The following is a 13,244-nucleotide window of genomic DNA, read 5'->3' as shown; positions in this document are numbered from 1 at the left end:
TACTGCCCCCCCACCCGATGACCAAGGCCTTGGGAGAGCGCCCGCCTGGAGCGAGATGACCCAGAGCAAAAGGGGCCAGTCGTCTGGAGGGTCCTCACCTATATACTGGGTATGACGTGTATGTTATGGAATAGATTATTGGCCACTCTGGGTCTCAATCCTGAACCTAAGATCAAATCCTGGGCTAGTAACTAGGGCTGTGCTCCCTCCCAGCTTCTGCGGTCTGCAGACAGCCAGAGAAGCTGAAAGACCTTGGCAGCCATGTAAACATCACTTTTTATCAGCTTTCTTCTGAGCACAAATCCAAAACACAGCCTCTTGCTAGCTATTATGAAGAAAGTTAACTCTGTCTCAGCTTAACCCAGGACAGGTAGCCAATTCCGTGGTGACCAGGCTGGTGGGTGAAAACCCAAGAAGAGATGGGGCAGAGGTGCAGAGGAAACACTGTGGGGTGCAGGGTATGTGGGGGCAGCTGCACTCAAAGCATACTCCATCGTCCCGTTGGGAGAAGGTGACCCCAGGCAGGCTGTGCAAAAGCCACAAGGTTCTGTCTTGCCTGAGGGCTTGAGATGGGTGCTGATGCCCACCCTCCTTTGTTAGATGAATCAGAAGTCTCCTTCCTTCAAAGAAGAGCCTATGGCCATAAAGTCTGGGATGACATTTCAGGAAGATATCACCCAGCCTTGACCTCGTGGCGCAATGGTAGCGCGTCTGACTCCAGATCAGAAGGCTGTGTGTTCAAATCACACCGGGGTCAGGATGTCCTGATCATGCTCCCATGGGCAACCTGTTTTTGCCCTGCCACTCCATACCCTGCAGACCTGATGAAGGGCAGTAAATGAACCATGGCAGAGATGTCTTTCCTTGCTGGACCAGTGTTGGGAAGTATCTGGATAGCTTCAGCCTTCCCTTGTCCCACGTCTGCAAGAGAGACAGGATTATTGCACATCCCAGCTGTGGCACTACCACCTGCATACGGCTTCTCCAGGTCCCAAACCTCCCCAACAAGGGCGAGTGCATCTGACTCCAGATGAGGACGTCCACAAAAAGCCCAGCCTGCAGTCTCCTGGTCCATAGCAGGGCACATTATCCATTGTAGCACTGACCCTTACCAGCCTGGTACCCCGTGGCAATATGTTCTCTTGTTGTGGTTTGGGAGGCTTGCCTCCCATTTTGTCCCTGTGCACACTGAGAAAAGTCTGTGTAATCTTCTCTATACCCTACTGTTAGGCAGCTGAATGTTGGGATAAGATCCCTTTCTGTATTATTCCTCAAGTTGAATAAACCCAATTCTTTCCAGCTCTCCTTGCGTGCCAAGTACTCAAGTCCCCCACTACATTGGTGGCTCTCACTGGACTTGCTTCACTGTGTCTGTGTCTTTTTGTTGATTCTGTTCCCCACCTGGCAGTGGGGAACCTGGAACCTAGCTACCAGGGCTAGTCATCAGGATCTTTAACTCTCTACTTACTCTCTTCCTGATCTTCCCATACATTTCTTGGTGAGATGGACAGACAAATGTAGAGCTGGAAAAAAAAAAGAAAAAAAAAAAGAAAAAAAAAAAGGAGACTTGAAGCTATGGGAATGACTTTATATGATTCATGGGTCATTGAAAGTATTTGAGCTCTTTTAAGGGATCTTTAAATGTGAATTTTAAAAGACACAAACAGGGGGCATAATGAAAGGAGACAATGGAGTGATGAGAAAGGCAAGAAAAGAGTAGAGAGGGGAAAAAAAGTAATTTCTCCAGCTGTACCCACACCAAGGGTGCACCCTCCCACAGCAGGTCCAGGCTGCTATGCCTGTGCCAGAATCAGGCATTTAGCAGGAAGAAAAGTCCTGCAGTTCTACATCCTGCACACAGAGGAGGATATTGATCCAAAAGTCCATTAGAACAACACAAATGTGGGACTCACCTGAGAAGGCAACCTTGAGATCACACCTCAAACAAACTCAGGCACCTTCCTGATGGTTGGACAGCAGCTGAATGGTGATATCTGAACACAGTGCTGGACTAACATCTTCAGAAGCTCCTGTAGCTACCCAAATGTTATTCAGCCAGTGAGGAACATCAGCTGGAGTGTCTCAAAAAGGTAATTTCCGTGGACTCAGGGGTGGTGGGATTGCATGTGGGATTGCATCACAGATCTAGAGAGCCCTGGGCATGCCCTAAGCCTGACATTGCCTGGGAATCACAGTCACAGGCAGAAGGCAGAAGGGTCTGAAAAACCAAGGAGGGCAAGGTCCTTCAGGGTGCTTCCACTGTTCCTTACCTGATGCCAAAATACTGAGTGTAGGTCCTCCAGTGTCTCTCCTTCTCACTTATCTGATGAACGTAGACCTAGGGGCTCCTATTCCAGAGGGTTTCGTCAGTGGCTGTCCTCCAGATGTCACTACCTCACTGTTGTTTAATGACCTTGGCTCTTCCAAAAAAACAAACAAGCAAGAGAAGTACCCAAAGGGCTCCTGACTCTGGACGGAATCCACGTAGCTGTGACATGGGGAAAACATTGCAGCTGGAATCTGTACATGCAAAACCCTGTACGTGCTGAGTGCATTCACCCAGCTGCAATCACTGCTGAACCAGGGGAGAGATGTATACCACCACTCGGTCTCTGTAGTGTGGTTTTCTGTCCCTTTAACTTCTCTGAATGGGAAGAAACTCAAGTATTTCCTTCTGCAGCTGAAAAAAAACATATAGTACAAGTTGCTAGGTGCTTTTGCTGGTAGTGCTAACACGCTTTTGAAAGAATGGTATCTGGTAAGAAGTATTTTTTTGGTACATTTCTGGTTAGAAGTACTATTTTCACTGCAGCCAGTGGGGACAGCTTTTACATTTAATAAAAAATGATGAGATTTACAGATTATTCTCACCCTTCAACAGGCTGAATTTTTAAGTCTTTTTAAAGTCTTTTTTTAAAAGCATGACTGACTTGAGTCACAATATAGGCAAGAGTTGGCTGGTGATGAGGTTTATCAGGGGGGCAGTTTACCAGGCAGTAAAACTTGATGTCTCCCATGCAAGGAAAGTTGTCATAGGTTACTTAATAACCAAATTATTTCATAATCTCGAGGCTCTTTAAATTTTTTCTCATTAAAACAGTCTACCTTGCCTAAGCAAGGACATTTTTGAGGCCATATCAGATGGGGAAGTGGGAGGGAGAAAGGCTTAAAAATGCTCAATAAAATTGTACAACCGTGTAACAAACGCTTTCAGTTGTATCTTTATTTTCCAATGAAAAAAACTGTTCTCAGAAAATCGAGATAATTTCTACTGAGATCTGTTATATAAAACAATTTGCTCTAAATGTTGACATACAATGAGCTTGACCAGAGGAGGACATGAAGCCTGTGAGCACAAGCCCAACTTTCCTGAGATGGGACCCCTGCTCACAGCACCAGATTGTGTCCAGCTCTGGATCGTCAGTGTCTGGTGAAAATAATTACAGATACTTTAAATATATTCTCAAGCATTAAGAACTTTTTCCATCTGTCTAAGCATCTGTGCCACTCCAGTGTCACCAGGCTATGCTCGCTTCTAGCAGTGTCCTATGACAGCACTGGAAGCTGAAGTTTCATTTTCATTCCCCTGTTGACTCAAGGCTTGGTGTCTAAGTTGAGGACAAGGTCACATCTCCCTGTTAGTGATCAAGGCAAGGTAATTTTTGTTCTTTTGGCCTTTTTTTTAAGCTCAAAGATCCCCCCCTCCTCCTGTTTGCAGAGGGAGGCTAACTCTTAGGCACTGGTGCCAATACCAAGGTCTTCAGCCTTTTTCCCTCGGTATCTGAATCACCAGTGAAGTGGCTGCTGGAGAAGTGATGGAGTCTATTAAGATCTAAATCTCAAGATTTGGGTATCTTCTTTTCTCAGGCCCCTCTCCTGTGAGAACATCCATAGGGAAATTCCCTGGGGCAGAATCACATCCATGCTGGCAAGTCAACCAGTGTAGGGACAAAGGGACAGGATCACAGCTCTGTACTATCAGCTGGTATCACTAACATGGGCACAGTTTGGACTCATACTTACCAGCACCAACCTAAACTATCCCTCAGCCACCTTCTTCTGGAGGGTGAAAGAGTTGAGCAGGATGGATGTGGCCAGCCATCCCAGTTACCTTAGGAATGGTCCCTGTCATGTTTATTTGCATAATTGACACAATCGTCCTTCCTGTCCTTCCTCTGGCAACCTCCATCTGACCCACTGTTGGACTGGCTCCGTTGTCACCCATCAGAAGACTCCATCAGCACACAAGAAGGTATACCAGAATGAATTTTGGCATACCAAAATTTCCCTGTTCATCTATCCTTCTATCCCCCAACATAATGGAAGGGGTTAGAGAGAAAAGATTTTAAGGCCAATTCCTATTGGAATTAAGGCCAATGTCCCTATTCACAACCAGGTTCAGATGACCTGACTAGGCAGCCTGGAGGACTCTGCCTTGCAGGTCCTACCTAAAGAGCAGTGACCCATGAGTCTTGCCTGCGAGGTGACACATTTTTGCATTAATAAGGAGTTAAGCTTTTTTTTTTTTCCTTACCAAAACCAAACCTTTGCATGTGCTCTTTGTACCAACACCCACAGAACCGTACACAGTGCCCCTCTGAAGGGCTGGAGACAAAGGTGAAGGGTGGGCGAAACTTTGGTTTAGACCCCCAGCAAAAACGTGGGTGTGAAAATTGTACAGAGGACTCTCGAGAAATGCAGCTCGTCATGCCGCTGGCAAGTCTTGGCCTTTCCAAAGGTCACTTGCGTGGGAGTGTCTGGCTCATTACCCACCAGGAATCCCATCCTAGGAAGCAGGGGTTGAAGTGCTGCCGTTAAAGGCATGGTTTCCCAGCAAAGTCATGCACAGGGGAGCGGGAATTATTAGGCGTGGGTGGCTCTGTGGAGACCTTTATGCAGAAGGCTGGAAGCGTCCCCCTTAGCTGCTGTGGGGTTGGGTCCCTGCAAATGGCCTTGAACGTTTTGTCAACTTCAGCAGATGAAAATCAGATTGGTTTATACCCTATAGATGCACCTGCGAACAAGGGAGTTCAAAAATTAACAACCCAATGGCTTACTTTTCCTTTTGAGGGACTCTTTCAGGCTGGCCTCTGCAGATGCTGCAGTACCAGTCCTGCTCCCAGCTAAGACTGGACCAAGCCTCATCCCCCAGCATGAAGGACAGACTGATGGGGAACCACCATCTGTGGACGGGGAGATGAAATAAGGACAGAGTCAGAGAACAGATTTACCTGATGCTCCCAGAGGCTTGCCTGATAGATACCTATCTGTCCTTATCCTCAAGGAGATATTTAAGGGACAGGGACAGTGGACATCAAGGAGATGCTTAGGGTCCTGCCTCTGACCTCTAACAAATAGCATAGTCACATATTGAGGTGTTTTCAACAAACAAAAGGTACAGTTCCAGCAAGAAAATGAACCAAAACTTGTCTTAAACTAGAAAGTGTGAAGCAAACATTTTGGTGATGAAGGCAGAAAGAAGGAGCTCCTGGTGCCCAGCCAAGCACTGCCCCTTCCCTTGCCATCCCCAGCAGATGTAACCCACCAGCTGGTGGAAAGCAAATGCCGCGTACACCTCCATCCCCCGTGTGCATTACACAATGCACTGATTAGCTCAGTGGGAATTTATTATGTACTTGATTACATCACAGTTTGCATAACCGGGTTTTGCCTGTGATATTGACCTCAGAAGATGTGAGCTGCTTTCCAGAGGGCTAGAAATGAAGTAACTAAGCAAATTCAAGGAACTATTTATTGTAGTTATTATAGATATACCTATTTATTATAGGAATTTATTATAAAGGAGTCCTCCAGGTGGCTCATTTTCTTTGTTCTTTAAAAAATTATATTTCAAGTCATCTTTTATAACCCCATGGACACATTTTGTTTGTTAGATCACTGATACATTTTATTTTGTTATTATCCTTCACTATGTGTCACCGGTCCAAGCAGAGATCTGCAATAGTCGACTTCCAACGTGGGATTTAAATGTCACTCACAAGTGCCTGATCACTTTGGGACTCCAAACTTTAATCAGGACACCAATCTGTGTAGAAGATACTTGTCTTCATCCCAAATCATTTATAGCACAGGGAATATTGCCAGCAGCAAGACAAAGAGCTCTTCAAGACAGCTGAGTTAATGGGTGGAGGGCAGGGAGGTGGTTGCTCAAGCACCTTGTTAAAAGTTCATTTGCAATTGGTGCAAAACCAGCCTCTTCCTGATCTCAAAAGCAAAATCAAACTTGAGTGTCATTTGTGTCTTCCCTTTCTCTTGTTTGTTACCATTACGTTCATGGAATTCTTTATGTCTTATTTACATTGCAATACTCTGGCATAAAATTTTACGTTTTTTTTTTTTTTAACATATTTTAAGATTTTTGGTTTTTTACCTATTTGCTTAGAGAGCTTGATTTCTCTGGGATTTCTCTTGAGTTCCCAGCTCATGCCTGGAAGTTGACATTCAACATAGATCTTCAGGATCCCTTCCTGGCCCTGACCGCGGTGGGACACCGCTCCACGCATGCATTGTCCTGTTCTAGCCCCAGGTCACTGCTGGGCTGCGCAATTCGCTCTGCTCTTCAGATGTTTTATACAAGTTTGGCCTGGTTTTAAGCAACCAGCTTGCACCTGCCTGTGTTTTTATGAGGACCCAAAGTCATGGAATTTTCCTGTTGCTCTGAATGACTTTTTTCAGGCTGCCTGTGCTAGCAGGGCTTAAAATGTTGCTCACTTTCCTAGAGGGCTGCTTTCCTTCTGCAAAAGATAAGGTTGTTCAGCAAGATCTATCAATGCTATGGCAGTTTGCATCAATGAAATTTAAACAATTTGACTCTGATAATAGATTTATTATATTCCACATCTGGGAAACAGCACAGCCCTGAAAGCCAGCCGAGCTTGTTCAGATACTGCACACGATAGCAAGGAGTAGTCACTACCTTCCCCAATGCCACATTCTGATTTTATCTGGGGAAAACACGACTCCTCCCTAGCATGAAGGTATTTAGGGAGCAATGAGTGTGCAAAAACCACACTCTTGTTGGCAAAATGTCACAACACTGTTGTCCTGTCTAAGTGAAAGTCTGGTGGGAAAAATTCACATTTCAACGGGTCTTGATAGAAAACAAAAGGGGTTGTCTCCTGGTTTCTTCTCATTCATGTTGCATGTCAGGTGCCTGTCTCTCTTGTCAGGGTGTCCCACTGACAACTCAACGAAAGAGAAAAGAGAGGAGTGACAAATCAGCTCTCCTCTCCATTCCAAATGGAGAAAAATGGAGAGCTGCTGTCAAAAAGAGATAATTTCCAAGGCAAGGGTACAAAAAAAGGACATTCTGGAGCATTTGGCATTTCCTGGTTAATTAGATTTTATGGGTGGAAGGGGGAAATCAGTGTTTACCTTGCTGTTATTCGCTGCATAAACACTTCAATAACCCACATTGTTGCTACTTTCCCAGCTGCTTAAGCTTGCCCATTGGTATGCAGATTAAACATAAACATCAGTAATGTTTTCGTCCTACTAATAAGTCTTAGAACAAAAATACCATTAACTTCCAGTTAAATATAATAAATGAGGTAATAAGGAAGCAAAGCACTGAACCAGAATGCCAGAGCTAGGAGCTGCAGAAACATCTGGGCTCTGACAGAGGTTAACCCCTTTACTAGGTGTGATGCTATTGGGGCAAAGGGAAGATTCCCATGGGCACAAAGATGTTGACATCCACAAGCCCAGGATTTTGTGAAGAAGGAAACTTCAGTGCTTTGATCCCCTAACCAACGCTTCTCAGAAAATTTACAGCCACGGGGATCATACTCCAAAGTAAAGCGAAAGAAGGTCATAGAATCTCAGAATCACAGAATGGTTTGGGTTGGAAGGGATGTTCAAGATCCAGTCCCACCCCCTGCCATGGGCAGGGACACCTCCCACTAGCCCAGGTTGCTCAAAGCCTCATCCAGCCTGGCCTTGAACCCCTCCAGGGATGGGGCATCCACAGCTTTTCTGGGCAACCTGGGCCACTGCCTCACCACCCCCACAGGGGAGAATTTATTCCTACTATCTCATCTAAATCTCTCCTCTTTCAGCTTAAAACCGTTATCCCTCATCCTATCCCTACACTCCCTGATGACAAGTGCTGGCCTATGATGTTGCACTTTGAGGCTGTATGTCCACCTAGATTCTTGTGGAATCAGCCCATTCTCCCAATCTCTTGGGGGCAGTATGAGGGGAAACAAAAAGAGCTGTCAAAAGCTGGTAAAAATGCAAAGCACCCAAGGTGGGATGTAAGAATTAAAGGAGGGAGAGAGCTTTGTGTCAGCCCTCTGCCGTGTGTGAGGATGTCCCAAAACCTGTTTTAAAAGTGCCAAAGCAAATTGCATTGTCTCCAATGTTTCCCAATGCTTCCCTCTGCCTTTGACATCATCCGCCCGGTGACAGGGATGGGGAGACAGAGACAAGATGTTATGTGACTTGTCAGTGAGTGACAGATCCAAGGTCAATACGGGGACCAGACTCCAACAGTGGCTGGCTCCCAAGCCCTCTCCCTGACCCATCTCCATGTCTGTGTTGGAAACAGGTCTGCAAAAGCCATGCAAATTGGTGCAGCTCAGTGAGATCTGGCTGACGGTCACATTATATAACTGACACGGTCAATGGAAATTCACCCTTGAGGATTGCAACATGGTCACTGCACATTTCATTGCAACCCACGATGAGGGAGATGATAACCAGTCTGCTTTCCAGAAGGTTGGTTGCAGTTACTTATTGACGAAGCATTCAGCCGTCAAACTTGCCCAATCCCACTGGCCCTATAAATACCAGGTGCCTTTCCGAGCCTCTGCCACAAACAAACTTCATTCTCCGTCGGTCTTTCAGCCGCTTTGCAAGAGCACACAGTCCACAAACGACTGGTAGCCATGAGGATCCTCTACCTGCTCTTCGCCATTGTCTTCCTCCTCTTCCAGGCTGCTCCAGGTGAGAACTAAAGTAAATCCTACAAGGAGCGAAAGGGCTTGTAAGCAGAAGTGTGTTTGTTCATCATGGATGAAAAAAACAACAATCAATAGTCAGGCAAAGTCTGATGCTGTTGGGATGGTGCCATGCAGTGGATGGGACCAAGAACATCCACGCTCATGATGGCACTCTTCCTAAAAAAGCAGCACATGCTTTGTTGCATATTTATCCTTCATCATTTTAAATGGAAAACTGAGACTTTAACATTTTCCATTTCCTGCAGGTTCTGCCGAACCTCTTTTTGCTGACACCGCAGAGTGCAGGGCCCAGGGAAACTTCTGCCGTGCTGGGCCGTGCCCACCCACCTTCGCTGCCTCGGGGACCTGCCACGGGGGGCTGCTGAGATGCTGTTCAAAGTAAGTGACTCAAGACTGAAAGGCATCAGAGGGCATCTTTGTCCTGCCCCATTTCGTCTACTGTTTCTTTGAATAACATGCACAACTCCATGGGGCTTGCAAGTGAGAAAGTCCAAATGGAGAATGAAAATGTAGACATCATAGATGTGTGTTTAAGGAGACAATTTGTTTTGATGGAAGTTATGTATGAAAGCAAAAGTTCAGGAGGGTCAAAATTTCCCAGAATTCAATGTTTTTCACTTTATTTTGAATTTTGATGGGGAAAAAAATTTCCAAGAAGTTCTTAGGAAAATATCTCATGGTATTTTCACCCATCAGGGAAAGAATGCCTCCTCCCTTCCTCTGTATTTTTAATTTCCAAATACGACCTAAAAAATTCAATTTTAAAGAAGGGAAAATGTTCACAGAGCTCTGCTTTTTATTCTCTTCCCATCTCTCCTTCCTCCCACCGCTGTGCAACTCATAGAAAGGTGAAGAGCAAGTTTGTTAGTGACTGGAGACAACTGGGTGTGCATTTCACTTTTGACTTTGGAGACTAGTCTCGAATAATAATTGGAGTTTCCCTGATAGCAAGATTTTTTATTTCGTTAAGGTTTTGAACATGATTTTGGGGAATGCACTTTAACTCAGGATGAAACATATTCCTCGGTCATTTAATTCTTGCTGTAGTTTTGTTCCACTGATGGCCATAAGATGAACGTTGCCAGCTGCAGCAACTGTCCATCACATCCCCTAATTCAGTGGCAAATTAGAGGAGGTTCCTGTGTCTTTTGATGAAAAGGGCAGTTGTGACGATGTAAGTCATCAGGAGATGTTCAAGAAGATCCTCAGCCATTGATGTGACTGGACACAGCCCAGTTCAAAATAAAGTAGCGAATCAGATCCATATTTTATGAATTTTCCAGAACTCTTTATTTTGTTATTTATAGATTTGCCAGGGCTTAAAGGTTCACAGAAACTGAAAAAAGTAGGAGAAGATGGCTCTAGTGGAGAGGTTTCATAGCATTTGTTCAGCACATGGGGATCTGCAGTTGCACAGTGATTTTAGGAAACCCAACTCATACCAATATTAGGACATATTTGTTGTCAGGAGATTAAGATGCTAAGGAAGCATTGATTTAGGAACTCAGGAAAGTAAATGGTACAGAAGCCACCTATTAGATTATTTTACAAAGGAATGCTGTGATCCCTCAGTCTCTGTGAACATTCTCTTTAGGAAAAAACTTCTACTGACAGCAAATAGACTGGTAGGAGCAGATGGCAGGTCTCCAACATCAAATTTCTGTAAGAACATCTGTTAGGCATGACCAGAGGAGGATTGGGGCTGGGAACAGAACAGGACCCCTTGAGTTTGGTTCTAGGTGTAATTTTTCTACAGAAATGCTCTTTCTTAGAAGAATGTATCCATATGTGGTATTGAAGGATAGTAATGTTCAGGATTAAAACTCTTTCTGTTGGACTGTCAGATTTTCAGCGGGGGTGTTCAATACATCAGTAGAAGTTGAAGCCAACAAGGTAATCTGAGGTAAAATAGATTTTTTTTTTACAGCTGAGGATTCAACCTACTGAGTTGCTTGAAAATAAATCTTTGGAATTGGACACAAAGAGTTTGATTCAATAAGCTACATGGAGATATGGAGATGTTTAGTGGCAACTGAGGTGTCTTGGAGTATTTAAACCACATATACAGGTCTGGCTGAGATAGCTCATCACCTATGGGAAAACATTGCTTTTCAGAAAAGACAGCTGGAGGCCAAGCAGGTATCCCAGAGATCTTTGAGTGGCACTAGACTTGTGTGATTCAGTAACTAAGTCAAATCTCTGGTCTTTATTTTGGGGTGAACTGAATCAAAATTTTATTACTAGTGATAATGAAACCAGTTTGCCAGTGACCATAGCTCACATGGACTGGATGTCTGCAGACAGATACCCAGCACACTGTAGGCAATTAGATATAGATTTTTAAACCTGAAGGCTGAACCCACCCTGTACATTTATTCTGAAAGATAATCAGCAGGTATTGAAGCTTTTAGAGATTGAGCTTAGACTACACTTCAGCAAAATAACAAGACCTTTCGTATCCTTACAGGATTTTGCCAGAGTAAGAAGAAAAGACTCTCCTGGGTCAGCGCCCTTGTACCAGCAACATTTCCACTGCCTTGAGGAGGTGATTTTGATGGATTCCTCCTCTATATAAACCCTCCTGCAAATGAGCATTAAAAGAAGCTTTCTGAGGGCATGACCTGTTAGCACACCACTTCTGGAGATCCAGGTTTTCCTCACTGAAGTCACTTCCTTTTTTTTTTTGCTTTTAATACACAAGCCACTCTGGCACCTTGGCCACCTATTCCAGCCTACCTCACTGGGATGTTTGGATGTTCAATCACTTCAGGTTCATGCAGCTCTTGGAGAATATGAAGCAATATATATATTATTATTTTATTCACACACAAAAATAAATGTCTTCTTAAACCAATAACTGTGGTCTCTTATTGTTACTCACAGTAATATTCTCAGTGGTTTTAACTCAAGGCTTGTTGAGTCATCCAATCTTTGTAAACAAATAAGTTCATACAGTGTTGTATATTCCCACCTGATTTGGGTTTGATGATGATACTAAAGTATTCTGTATGATAAGACATAAAATTGAGTGTGAAGAATTGTACAAACAGCTCTTGGTAGTGAATGAGTGGATGACAGGATGACAAAATGGCAATCAAGAAACACCTCCAGTACTGCAAATTTATATATATATATATATATATATATACCTAATTTCATAAGCACAGTGATGGGGTCTGAACTATCTCTACCCAGAAATATGATTTGGGGTGATATATATAGACTGTTCTTGAAAATATCAAACCTGCATTCAGTAGCAGTCATAAGAGTAAAGTTAATGACCTGTTTTACTCAGTAGTACAAATATAACCATGAATTAAAAAATGCAGAAACAAGGTGTTTTTCATTGTTTCTTCCAATAGTTACAGATGCACAATCAATTTATTTTCTCCCGTCACAACTAGGCATGGAGACAAGAAGTCCTTTTTTTTTTTTTGGGGGGGGGGGGGTAAATTTCCTACATCTGTCTTTAAAGGATGTTAGGGCAACACAGGGCTGATTTCATCCAGGTGCATTAAGAAAAGACCAGGGGTTTCACCATGGCACTGGAGCCTGTTCTTAAGTAATTTAATTGGTCCTCCTGTCTCTGAATCTGGAGCTGTATCAAGCCAAAGAAAGAGGTGTTCCTTCTGCACAACAATAGCCTTTTTTTTTTTTTTATATCTAAAGAATCTAAAAAGAATTCTAGTCATAAACACGAAGGAAATGCAGAAATAAAAAAAAAGGTCAAATCAACACAGAGGTTGTATAGCATTTTATTTCCTTCTTGTTTTAACTTACCCATTGACAACACTCCTGTCCTGTCAGTCTGAGAAGGACAACACTTCCAACATTTCCCTGTTATTTTGCAAAGATTTTGCACAGCAAGCCAAAGGGGCAAATTTACTCTTTCTGGGTGACAAATGGTCATTTCTTCACAAGAATAGGTCTTGTGCAAAATCCCCCACCTGCTCCTTTATTACCAGGTCAAATATTAACTCTAACAGACACCTCAAGACCAACACCTTCCCATCAGCAACAGCCTTACTGCTTTCTCTTCATACTGGCAACTGTTGGCCAGCATCTTCTCCTGGTGCCCAAGGAGAAGGAAGAAGTGGGGCACCTTGTCTGGGCTCCCTTTCCCCAGGGGCCAAGCAGTTTTCACAGGGGGCTGTTATCTCCCTGGGTGTATTTACCTTTCCCTGGATGGAACCTGGACCTGGGACAAGCATTGCCGCTGCTCTCCAGCTGGAGCTGGGAGAGGGAGGTGAGGATGGAGCT

General features: G+C 44.1%; 1 non-coding gene across 1 annotated transcript; it reads left to right on the top strand.

The window, feature by feature from the left end:
• The first annotated feature begins 685 nt into the window (after positions 1 to 685).
• Positions 686 to 757, top strand: TRNAW-CCA. Its single transcript has one exon. It is a non-coding gene; the product is annotated as a tRNA-Trp (tRNA).
• The last annotated feature ends 12,487 nt before the right edge of the window (positions 758 to 13,244 follow it).

The sequence above is a fragment of the Pterocles gutturalis genome, unplaced genomic scaffold, assembly GCF_000699245.1.
Source record: "Pterocles gutturalis isolate BGI_N339 unplaced genomic scaffold, ASM69924v1 scaffold21668, whole genome shotgun sequence".
Lineage (NCBI taxonomy): Eukaryota > Metazoa > Chordata > Aves > Pterocliformes > Pteroclidae > Pterocles > Pterocles gutturalis.
Note: the sequence above shows the minus strand (reverse complement) of the source record. Positions and strands in the feature narration are given on the sequence as shown.